Source organism: Papio anubis, chromosome 14 (assembly GCF_008728515.1).
Source record: "Papio anubis isolate 15944 chromosome 14, Panubis1.0, whole genome shotgun sequence".
Lineage (NCBI taxonomy): Eukaryota > Metazoa > Chordata > Mammalia > Primates > Cercopithecidae > Papio > Papio anubis.
In genome coordinates this window covers 34,857,443-34,869,510 of record NC_044989.1, presented here as the reverse complement: position 1 = coordinate 34,869,510, position 12,068 = coordinate 34,857,443, and the positions used below count along the sequence as shown (strand labels likewise).

The window sequence follows — 12,068 nt, the reverse complement described above, 5'->3', positions numbered from 1 at the left end:
GGAATTTATGTAAAATAGTGATCAAAGCCCACTGAAATACAGAAAGTTGAGGCTCAGGGGACTAAAATAGGGGCCAGTAAAGTCACATCAAAGGTATTTTGTTTGAGTCTGTGAAAGACAAACTCAACAGAGACTCTCACTTCATAGCCCCTCTGCTTTTCCAATGTTACACTCCATATTATACATTAGATGAATTTTTGTAGCATTTTGCAGTCCCTGTATCTGATAGGTATAGAATTTCATAAATAATTGAAGTCCACTAAAATATTACTACTTGTGAATGCATTTTTAACTATTTCCATTTTAGAAATGAACAAATATGCCTCCTGGTGGCAAACTGCAGGTGCATTTCAATTGTAGCTTCCACTTTACAGACATGACAAGGGTAAAGCCAATTTCAAAATTGTCCCTGAAGCATCAACTCTTCAATAACTTTCCCATAATAATATGAACAGAAGGTTAGAACTCAAGGAAGATGCTATACTCAACATGAGGAAAATCAGACACCACAACCATGAAGCTATGATCATTTTTGCAAACCAACCAGAGAAACATTATAAAGCATCTACCAGTAAAAAGCCTGAAAATTGGTCGGGCGTGGTGGCTCACGCTTGTAATCCCATCACTTTGGGAGGCCAAGGCGGGCAGATCACAAGGTCAAGAGATGGAGACCATCCTGGCTAACACGGTGAAATCCCATCTCTACTTAAAATATATATGTATATATAAAATATATATGTATGTGTATGTGTGTGTGTGTGTGTGTGTGTGTGTGTGTGTGTGTGTGTATGCCGGGTATGGCAGCATTCACCTGTAGTCCCAGCTACTCAGGAGGCTGAGGCAGGAGAATGGCATTAACCCGGGAGGCAGAGCTTGTAGTGAGCTGAGATGGTGCCACTGCACTCCAGCCTGGGCGACAAAGCGAGACTACGTCTCAAAAAAAAAAAAAAAGAAAAAAAAAAAAAAAGCATGAAAATTGTTAGGATTCCTAAGAAGGCTTTGGAGATATTTAGTAGTTACTTACAAAGTTTGGGATAGAGTGCCTTTGGTTTAAGATCCTTGTTTTTCTTTTAAGAGACTCAAAATTGCACTATAAAGTGGATTCTTCTAAATCTGCACAATAATTTGAGAAATACTGACAACATTCTTGGTATGATTACAAAGTGACAGAGTAAGGAAATCGTTTTACTCGGCTAACAAAACTGGAATATAAAGAATAAGTTCCTACAATTATTCCTCCATTATATGTTCTTAAATTATGTTTTTTGAAACCTGCTTTCTATTTCTGTCTTTAATTCATGTAGTTGATCCCATTATACTCAAAATTGCAACATAAACACAAGATATATGAAGGGACATCTCTGAACCTGGTCACACCAAAGGATGAAGAGTTTGAAAATGTATTTTCTTAGCAAAAAGTTAGATAATGTCCATTGCAAGATTACAGTCTTTCTGAAATGAAACTTAAATGACCGTCAGAATGTATTTTGGAAATAGGTTTGTATTAGTCCGTTCTCACACTGCTATGAAGAAATATCCAAGACTGGGTGATTTATAAAGAAAAAACGTTTAATTGACTCAGTGCCACATGGCTAGGAAGCCTCAGGAAACTTACAATCATGGCAAAGGCACCTCTCCAGAGGGCGTCAGGAGAGAGAATGAGTAACAGCAGCGGAAATGACAGACGCTTATAAAACCATCATATGTTGTGAGAACTCACTCACTATCACAAGAACGGCATGAGGGAAACTGTTCCCATGATTCAGTTACCTCCACCTGGTCCTGCCCTTGACACGTGGGGATTATGGGAACTATGATTCAAGATGAGATTTGGTTGCGGACACAGCCAAACCATATCAGTGCTCGATGCCTCTACTTTAGGTAACAATTAGAATAGGTTAATCCCTTCTGTATACTCCAATCCAACTCCTGCCATAGCTCTGGAAAGATTTAAACATAATGAAGAATACATTTTAACTAATATGGGTAATTCTCCTTATTAGTCTTTAAATGAATATATGCTATCAGCTGGATTCAGTGGCTGTTTGCTATTTGTGAAAGCCAGAGATTAATAATTGCCTGCTTGAAAGAACACATTTATTCTCTGGCCTTACTGGCAGAATAAAAACATTAAAGGCTGAATGTTGAATTCATTGCTAACGATTAATTCCCCTGGATAATGCATGTGTTGTGGACATGTTGCGAGTGCAAATGGCCAGCATTCATATTAGTCTGAAATATCAGCTGTGTAAGTGATGTAAGCATTTGGCTGAAAATAGGCCCAATGTATACAAGGGATGGAGTAGAAGACAGAAATGCATGATGGAGACAGGAGCAACCCTCTAATTTAGCCACTTCTGCTATAATGTATAAGGAAAGTAAATAGTTTTGGATGGATTCTATTTAATCCCATACCTGTCAAAATTATTACCTGTCCCTTCTATACACACTACCTAACACTTGAAATATGCTGATTTTTATAGAAAAACAACGAATAACACAGGATTTAATATGAAAATTACGTGACCGAAACAATCAAGATTTAATAACAACTTAAGAAGGCTGGTTTGTAGCAGCATGTGGTAAATCATTTTGGAGTCATATGATTCTCTGAAACACATACAGTTAATTTATTATGAACAAAGCTGATGAAAGAGTCATCACTATAGGCCTTCCATACAATCTCCTGTACTCTGTTAGTAATGTAGTTGTAAGGTGCTGCTATACTAGAGAACAGAAATAGACCAGAACATGTATAGCTGTCTGTATTCTCTCTCTGTTTTTAAAATATCCAGTGAAGGAATTACTGTTTAGAACAAAATTTTGCAAACTATGGCTCAAGGACCAAAGCTGTCCCACTGGCTGTTTTTGAAAATGGCTTTTTTGAAACACAGCGACACTTACTTATTTTGTGTTTCATCTATAACTGCTTTTGCACTACAAATGTGGAGCTGAGTAGTTGCAGCAGAGAGTGCATGGCCCAAAAAGCCTAATATATTTATTATCTGGCCTATTTTCGAAAAAGTTTGTTGACCCTAGTCTAGAACTTGTAGATAACATTGGATTGTACCTACCCACCATCACTGCATCCGCTGAGAGTAATAAAGACCCAAGGAAGTTGAGGCCATAAACTTCAGTGAAGCCTCTCTAAACTAGAAACTTCTGTGAGAGTATCTCTAAGATAAAAACATTTCATCTCCGCATTATTGATTGCCTACCATGGTTCTGACATCAAATGATGTACCAGAATTAGAAAAGACAAGCATAGGCTTGTATCATAGACATATATGCTTGTAAAGAGGATGTATATTCAACACATAATTACGTAAATATTTACTCATTTTTAAAGTGGCATTTCGAAATGATTCAGTGCACAGTAAGATTTATAATCTTGTCTGGGTTGGGTTAAGGGGTAGTGACAGGAATGAAAATGATACCTGAAGAATGAGTAAGTCAGAGTGGGAGTATGTCAAACAGAGGTCAGCATATGCAAGGACCTGAGTTAGGGAGAAGTTTGATAACTTCCAAGAAGAAAAGCCATATGATATACAGTCAAACAAAAAAGAGAAATATGTATTAAAATAATGTCTATAGAGATCTAAAATATTATCTCTAGAAATGTACCCACATGTGGGCTCCCCAGAGTTTTTTAGCCTCTAAGAAAGAGTTTTACTGTAAAATCTCACTATACATTTTTTCTTTCTTTCTTTCTCTCTCTTTCTCTTTTTCTTTCTTTCTTTCTTTTCTTTCTCTCTTTTTCTCTTTCTCTCTTTCTCTTTCTTTCTTTCTTTCATTTCTTCTCTTCCTTCCTTCTCCCTCCCTCCCTCCCTCCCTCCCTCTCTCTCTCTCTCTCTCTTTCTTTCTTTCTTTCTTTCTTTCTTTCTTTCTTTCTTTCTTTTTCTTTCTTTCTTTCTTTCTTTCTTTCTCTCTCTCTCTCTCTCTCTTTCTTTCTTTCCTTCCTTCCTTCCTTCCTTTTCTTTCTTTCTTTCCTTCCTTCTTTCTTTTCTCTTTTCTTTTCTTTTCTTTTCTTTTCTTTTGACAGGGTCTCACTCTCACTCTGTTGCCCAAGCTCAAGTGCCGTGGCACCATCAGGGCTCACTGCAGCCTTGTTGGCCTTCCTGGCCTCAGGTGATCCTTCTGCCTCAGCCTCCCAAGTAGAGAAGCTGGGACTACAGGCATGCACCACCACACCCAGCCAATTTGTGTGTGTGTACGCACATATATATATATATATATATATATATATATACACATATATATACATATATATATATATATAGAGAGAGAGAGAGAGAGAGATTGGGGTCTTGCCATGTTGCCCAGGCTGGTCTCAAACTCCTGTGGTCAAACAATCTGCCCACCTAGGCCTCCCAAAGTGCTGGGATTACAGGCATGAGTCACTGCTCCCAACCACTATGCATTCAGAAAGAATGAGAAATCGTGAAGTCATGACCACTCACCTCTGATACCAACCTTGACAACGTCTCCAAGATAATTTATAAAGTGGTGTTGAAGTAAAGGGAATGGGCTTTGAATGTCTGCTAGTAACTTTGACCCACATGCTCTTGCAGTTGATGCTTGGCAGAGATCTCTCTCTTTGCTGATTTAAAGTTAACAGAAGACCTTTGGGGACTGTGGAGAGGGGACTGAGCCTAAAATACCCCACTGGACTGCTTGATGAAAACTGGAGACTAATCTTACAAAAAGGAATCTTCCTGCCTAGTCCAGTTTCCAAGCTCTAAGAAAAGTTGCAGAAATAAAAGTATTCGTCATTGTACCTTGAAGCAGTTGTCATTTTAGCACCCAACAGTTTTCTCCTTTCTACCTTCTGCAGATTAATTACATGAAAAAGTTTGTTGAAATAGTTCGAAGGATGAGTTCCTGAATCCAATCCCAGAAACCTGTGAGGAACAAAGGAATAATAACTGTAGTAGTAATTCAAGCAACATGTCTTTAATCTTATCTGAACTGTCAGGTTAGGCAAACTTATTTGCTGTACTTGGAGAGAGAGCTTCCAAAAGTGATTGCCTTCTTCAGGTATAATTCTCTCTTCACATTTGTTTAAAAGATTATGTTAAGTGAAATAAAACAGGTACAGAAAGACAAGTACCACATAATTTCACTTGCCTGTGGAATCTAAAAAAGATCTCATGGAGGTAGATAGTAGAATGTTGGTTAACAGGGTCTAGGGCAGTGGTGATGGAGAGGGTAAGAGAGATGTTGGTCAAAAGATACAACATTCTAGTTAGCCAAAAGGAATAAATTCAAAAGATCTATTCTACAACAGAGTGACTACAGTTAGCAATATATTATATTCCTGAAAAATGCTAAGATATTAGTAAGTGTTCTCACCACAGAAATGACAACTGTGATGTATTGGCTTTGTTTGGTCATTCTACAAGCTATATGTGTTTCAGCATGTCATGTTTTATATGACAAATATATATCATTTTATCAATCTCTTTAAAACAACAAATTTAATTTAAAAATACAGAAATACCCTAATTCAGATAGATTTTATTTTCACATTGAATTCTCACAATTTTGGACTTCAATTACAGCTACTTTGAAAGAACTTGTCTATGTTATAACTGCAGCATACCAATCTGGCTTAACCGTCATGTAGCAAAGTTGAAAGTTGTTTTTCAGTTGCCAGGGACCTCCAAGTTGAAGATCACATAAGCTAAGCATGCCCAGATGAACAATGTGCAGATGAACTGAGAAGTAGGGACCGAATTAAGAAACAGCACAAGGCAAGATCAGGATCCAGTCAGATTATGCATTCTGGCTTCACCTCATTGCAAGATCCAGTCAGAGCATACCTCATGACCCTAGCCTCATAAACCCAACACATCCCCCAGCTTGGGTAGATGGATTTGAGCATTTCCTAGTCTCCTTTTCAGCTGCCACACAATAAACCTTCTGCACTGCAAAATTCCAGTCTTTGTCTTTCTGTTGTTTGAGCAAATGAACCCAGTTTAGTTTGGTTACAATGTCATCTGATTTTATTCAACTGTCCTCCATAATTCCTTTCATTATTTCCTTTGTCCTCCTTTTCCTCTTTGTCCCCATTTTCCCAAGTAACACTCTGTATTCCAGGAGTTACCATAGAAATATGTGAAAAGATGGTATCTATTTTTTGTCTTGCTGTACAGTTGAGAAAGGACTGCTGAATTCTGTTGGCTTCTCTTACAAGTTCTAAGAGAAAGTGGTCAGCCCTAGACTATGGAATGCTCTAGGTACATAAAAGGCAGCACTAGGAAATTCCAAATGCATGCCTTCCAGGGGCACCTGAGACCCACTGGCAGCTGTGTGGAAAAAATAGTGTTGTATGGCAGTATTAAAATATATATATATGGAAGTGGAGATCATGGCGGATGGGAGGTAGGTAGGATTAGATTGCATCTCCTGACAGAGCAGTGAATGGGGGCTCACACTCTGAATTTTAGCTCCAGATAGACTGCAAGAACAAACCAGCAATCCCAAGAGGACCCCCAGACCATCTGAAGGAAGCGGATTGCTCCTGCAGGACCTTGGAGACCCCGTTAAAACTATGAGTGCCCCAACTGCAGAAGTGGAAAAGGGAGACCCTTGTCTCCAAAACACACACACCCACTGGAGAAGCTGAAACTCTGTTTGCAGGCAAAGTTTCTGACTTTACCTGAAGTTGAGTCAATTGGAGAGCCCAGCAAAATACAGGGATAGAGGAAGCAGCAGAAAGGCCCTGGGAGCTCGCTGGGTCCCCTCGCAGGCCATTCCTGCCTGGCACCACAGGTATCCAATGGGAGAAGAGCAGGCGCTAAAACTGTAAGAAAGAAGGAAATCTCTAGCAGAACTTTGTAACAATTTAATGGGGTAAGAAGCCTCGTGGATGGAACTTGGGAGAGAGTGCAAATCCAGTGTGCCGACTCCACAGATAAGGGAAGAACCAAGCCCTTTTCTTTCATAGCTGGGTGGTAGAGAGCCTGGGAAAGGCTTTCAAGTCCATATCGCTCTCCACCTGGAAACAGTCTGGGGGCCGTTGGGGGCGGGGAGCATAATGGGAGTGAGACTGGCCCTTCAGTTTGCATGCAAGCTGGGTGAGGCCTGTGACTGCCAGCTTTCCCTTACTTCACTGACAACCTGCATGACTCAGCAGAGGCAGCCATAATCCTAGATACAAACTCCAGTGATCTGGGAATCTCATCCTCACCCCTGACAGCCGCCGCACCAAGACCCGCCCAAAGAGAGTCTGAGCTCAGACACGCCAAGCCCCACCCCCACCTGATGGACCTTCCCTAACCACCCTGGTAGCAGAAGACAAAATGCATATAATCTTGGGAGTTTTAGTGCCTTGCCCACCACCTATTCCTCCCATTACTATCATGGCTGATGCTCTCTGGAAAGCGCCACCTCCTGGCATGAGGCCAACCAGCACAAAAATAGAGCATTAAACCAACAAAGCTATGAACCCTCACAGAGTCCATTGTACCCGACCCTCCCCCGTGCCACCTTCACCAAAATAGGTGCTAGTATCCACGGCTAAGAGACCCGTAGACTGTTCAAATCACAGGACTCTGTGCAGACAACTCCCAGTACCATAGTGGAGCCAGGTAGTCTTGCTGGGTAGGTAGACCCAGAAGACAGACAACAATCACTGCAGTTTGGCTCACAGGAAGCCATATCCATAGGAAAAGAGGGAGAATACTACATCAAGGGAACACCCTATTGGACAAAAAACCTGAACAACAGCCTTCAGCCCTAGACCTTCCCTCTGACAGAGCCTACCCAAATGAGAAGAAACCAGAAAACCAACCCTGGTAAAAACAAGGCCCTTCAACACCCCCAAAAAATCACACTAGTTCACCAGCAATGGATCCAAACCAAGAAGAAATCCCTGATTTACCCGAAAAAGAATTCAGGAGTTTAGTTATTAAACTAATCAGGGAGGGACCAGAGAAAGGCAAAACCCAATGCAAGGAAATGCAAAATATGTTACAAGAACTGAAGGGCGAAACACTCAAGGAAATAGATAGCTTAGAAAAACTTAAAAATTCAGGAAATGTCACACACACTTTCAGAAATGCAAAATGCTCTTCAAAGTCTCAGCAATAGAACTGAACAAGTAGAAAAAAGAATTTCAGAGTTTGAAGACAAGGTCTTTGAATTAACCCAATCCAACTAAGACAAAGTAAAAAAGAACAAGAAAGTATGAACAAAGCCTCAAAGAAATCTGGGATTCTGTTATACAACAAAAACGAAGAATAATCAGTGTTCCTGAGGAAGAAGAGAATTCTAAAAGCTTGGAAAATATATTTGGGGGGAACAATCAAGGAAAACTTTCCCAGCCTTGCTAGAGACCTAGACATCCAAATACAAGAAGCACAAGAACACATGGGAAATTCACCACAAAAAGATGAATTGGGACATTGTCAACAGGTTAGGGACAATAGGGACATTGTCATCAGGAAAGAATCTTAAGAGCTATGAGACAGAAGCAGCAGGCAACCTATAAAGGAAAACCTTTCAGATTAATAGTAGATTTCTCAGCAGAAACCCTACAAGCTAGAAGGGATTGGGGCCCTATATTCAGTCTCCTCAAACAAAACAATTATCAGCCAAGAATTTTGTATCTAGTCAACCTAAGCATCATATATGAAGGAAAGATACAGTATTTTTCAGACAAACAAATGCTAAGAATATTTGCCATTACCAAGCCACCACTGCAAGAACTGCTAAAAAGAGCTCTAAATCTTGAAACAAATCCTGGAAACACATCAAAATAGAGCCTCTTTAAGGCATAAATTACACAGGACCTGTAAGACAAAAATACAAGTTAAAAAGCAAAAACAAAAAACAAAAAAGCAAAGTACACAGGCAACAAAGAGAACAACAAATTCAAAGCTACCTCATACTTCATTACTAACATTGAATGTAAATAGCCTAAATGGTCTACTTAAAAGATACAGAACAGCACAATGGATAAGAACTTACCAACCAAATATCTGCTGCCTGCAGGAGACACATGTAGCACATAAGGACTCACATAAACCTAAAGTCAAGGAGTGGAAAAGGGCATTTCATGCAAATGGACACCAAATGGGAGCAGAGGTAGCTATTCCTATATCAGTCAAAACAAGCTTTAAAGCAACAGAAGTTAAAAGAGACAAACAGGGACATTATATAATGGTAAAAGGCCTTTTCCAACAGGAAAATATCACAATCCTAAACATATATTCACCTAACACTGGAGCTCCCAAATTTATGAAACAATTACTAATAGACTTAAGAAATGGCATAGACAGCAACACACTAATAGTGGGGGACTTCAACACTTCACTCACAGCCCTAGACAGGTCATCAAGACAGAAAGTCAAAAAAGAAACAATGGATTTAAACTATACCTTGGAACAAATGGACTTAACAGATATATATAGAACATTTTATGCAACAACTGCAGAATGCACAATCTATTCAACAGCACATGGAACTTTCTCCAAGATAAACCATATGACAGGCCATAAAACGAGCCACAATAAATTTAAGATAATTGAAATTATATCAAGCACTCTCTCAGACTGCAGTAGTATAAAACTGGAAAGCAACTGCAAAGGGAACCTTCAAAACCATGTAAAATATGGAAATTAAATAATCTGCTCCTAAATGAACATTGGGTCAAAAACAAAATCAAGATGGAAATTAAAACATTCTTAAAACTGAATGACAATCATGACACAACCTATCAAAACCTCTGGGATACAGCAAAGGCGGTGCTCACAGGAAAGTTCATAGCCCTAAATGCCTACATTGAAAAGACTAAAAGATCGCAAACTGACATTCTAAGATTACACCTCAAGGAACTAGAGAAACAAGAACAAAGCAACCCAAACCTAGCAGAAGAAAGGAAGTAACCAAGATTAGAGGAGAACTAAATGAAATTGAAACAAAAGCAAATGCAAAAGATAAATGAAACAAAAAGTTAGTTCTTCGAAAAGATAAATAAAATTGATAGACCACTGGCAAGATTAACCAAGAAAAGAAGAGAGAAAAATCCAAATAACCTCACTAAGAAACAAAATGGAGATATTACAACTGAAATGACTGAAATACAAAAGATCATTCAAGGCTAATATGAACACCTTTACATACATAAACTGGAAAACCTAGAAGAGATGGACAAATTATTGGAAAAATACAACCGTCCTAGCTTATATCAGGAAGAACTAGATAACCTGAACAGACCATTAACAAGCAGCAAGATTGAAACAGTAATTAAAAAATTACCAACAAAAAAAGGCCAGGACTAGACTGAATGACAGCACAATTCTACCATACATTCAAAGAAAAATTGGTACCAATCCTTTTGATGCTATTCCACAAGATAGGGAAAAAAGGAATTCATTCTATGAGGCCAGCATCACCCTAATACCAAAACCAGGAAAGGACATAATCAAAAAAGAAAACTACAGACTGATATCCTTGATGAACATAGGTGCTAAAATCCTTAACAAAATACTAGCTAACAGAATCCAACAACATATCAAAAAAATAATCCACCATGATCAAGTGGGTTTCATACCAGGAATGCAGGGATGGTTTAACATATGCAAGTCAATAAATGTGATATACCACATAAACAAAACTAAAAACAAAAATCACATGATCATTTTAGTAGATGCAGAAAAAGCATTTGACAAATCCCAGCATATCTTTATGATTATAACTCTCAGCAAAATCGAAATACAAGAGACATATCTTAATGTAATTAAAAGCTACCTATGACATACTCATAGCCAACATAATAGTGAATGGGGAAAAGTTGAAAGCATCCCCTTTGAGAACTGGAACAAGACAAGGATGCCTACTCTCACCACTCCTCTTCAACATAGCACTGGAAGTCCTAACCAGAGCAATCAGACAAGAGAAAGAAATGAAGGGCATCCAAATCAGTAAAGAGGACGTCAAACTGTCACTATTTGCTGATGATATGATTTTTTACCTTGAAAACCTTAAGGGCTCCTCCAGAAAGCTCCTAGAAATGACAAAAGAATTCAGCAAAGTTTCCATGTACAAGATTAATGTACACAAATTGGTAGCTCTTTTATACATCAACAGCAACAAAGCAGAGAATCAAATGAAGAACTCCACCCCTTTTACAGTAGCTTAAAAAAAAAAAAAAGGAATATACCTAACCAAGTAGTCAAAAGACCTCTATAAGGAAAACTACACAACACTGCTGAAAGAAATCATAGATGACACGAACAAATGCAAACACATCTCATTCTCGTGGATGGGTAGAATCAATATTGTGAAAATGACCATACTGCCAAAAGCAGTCTACAAATTCAATGCAATCTCCATCAAAATAACACCATCATTCGTCACAGAATTAGAAAAAAAAATCCTGAAATTCATATTGAACTAAAAAAGAATCCACATAGTCAAAGCAAGCCTAAGCAAAAAGAACAAATCTGGAGGTATCACAGTACCTGATTTCAAACTATACTACAAGGCCATAGTCACCAAAACAGCATGATACTGGTACCAAAATAGGCACATAGACCAATGAAACAGAATGGAGAACCCAGAAATAAACCCAAATACTTATAGCCAAATGATCTTCGGCAAAGCAAACAAAAACATAAAGTGGGGAAAGGACACCACTTTCAACAAATGGTGCTGGGATAATTGGCTAGCCACTTGTAGGAGAATGAAATCGGATCCTCATCTCTCACTTTGTACACAAATCAGCTCAAGATGGACTTAGGACTTAAACCTAATACCTGAAACTACAAAAAATTTAAAAGATAACATTGGAAAAATCCTTCTAGACATTAGCTTAGGCAAAGACTTCATGACTAAGAACCCAAAAGCAAATGCAATAAAAACAAAGATAAATAGCTGGGGCCTAATTAACTTAAGAGCTTCTGCATGGCAAAAGGAACAGTCAGCAGAGTAAACAGACAACCCTCAGAGTGGGAGAAAATCTTCACAATCTATACACCTGACAAAGGACTAATATCCAGAATCTACAACAAACTCAAACAAATCAGCAAGAAAAAAAAATCCCAACAAAAAGTGGGCTAAGG

General features: G+C 38.7%; 1 long non-coding RNA gene across 1 annotated transcript in view; it reads right to left on the bottom strand.

The window, feature by feature from the left end:
- The window catches only part of LOC103876849, a 49,295-nt gene extending 41,586 nt beyond the window's left edge, over nt 1-7,709 (bottom strand). The window contains exon 1 of the long non-coding RNA XR_004178217.1: nt 4,779-7,709. This is a non-coding gene — a long non-coding RNA (uncharacterized LOC103876849). The remainder of the gene's footprint in view (nt 1-4,778) is intronic.
- Between the last annotated feature and the right edge of the window lie 4,359 nt (nt 7,710-12,068).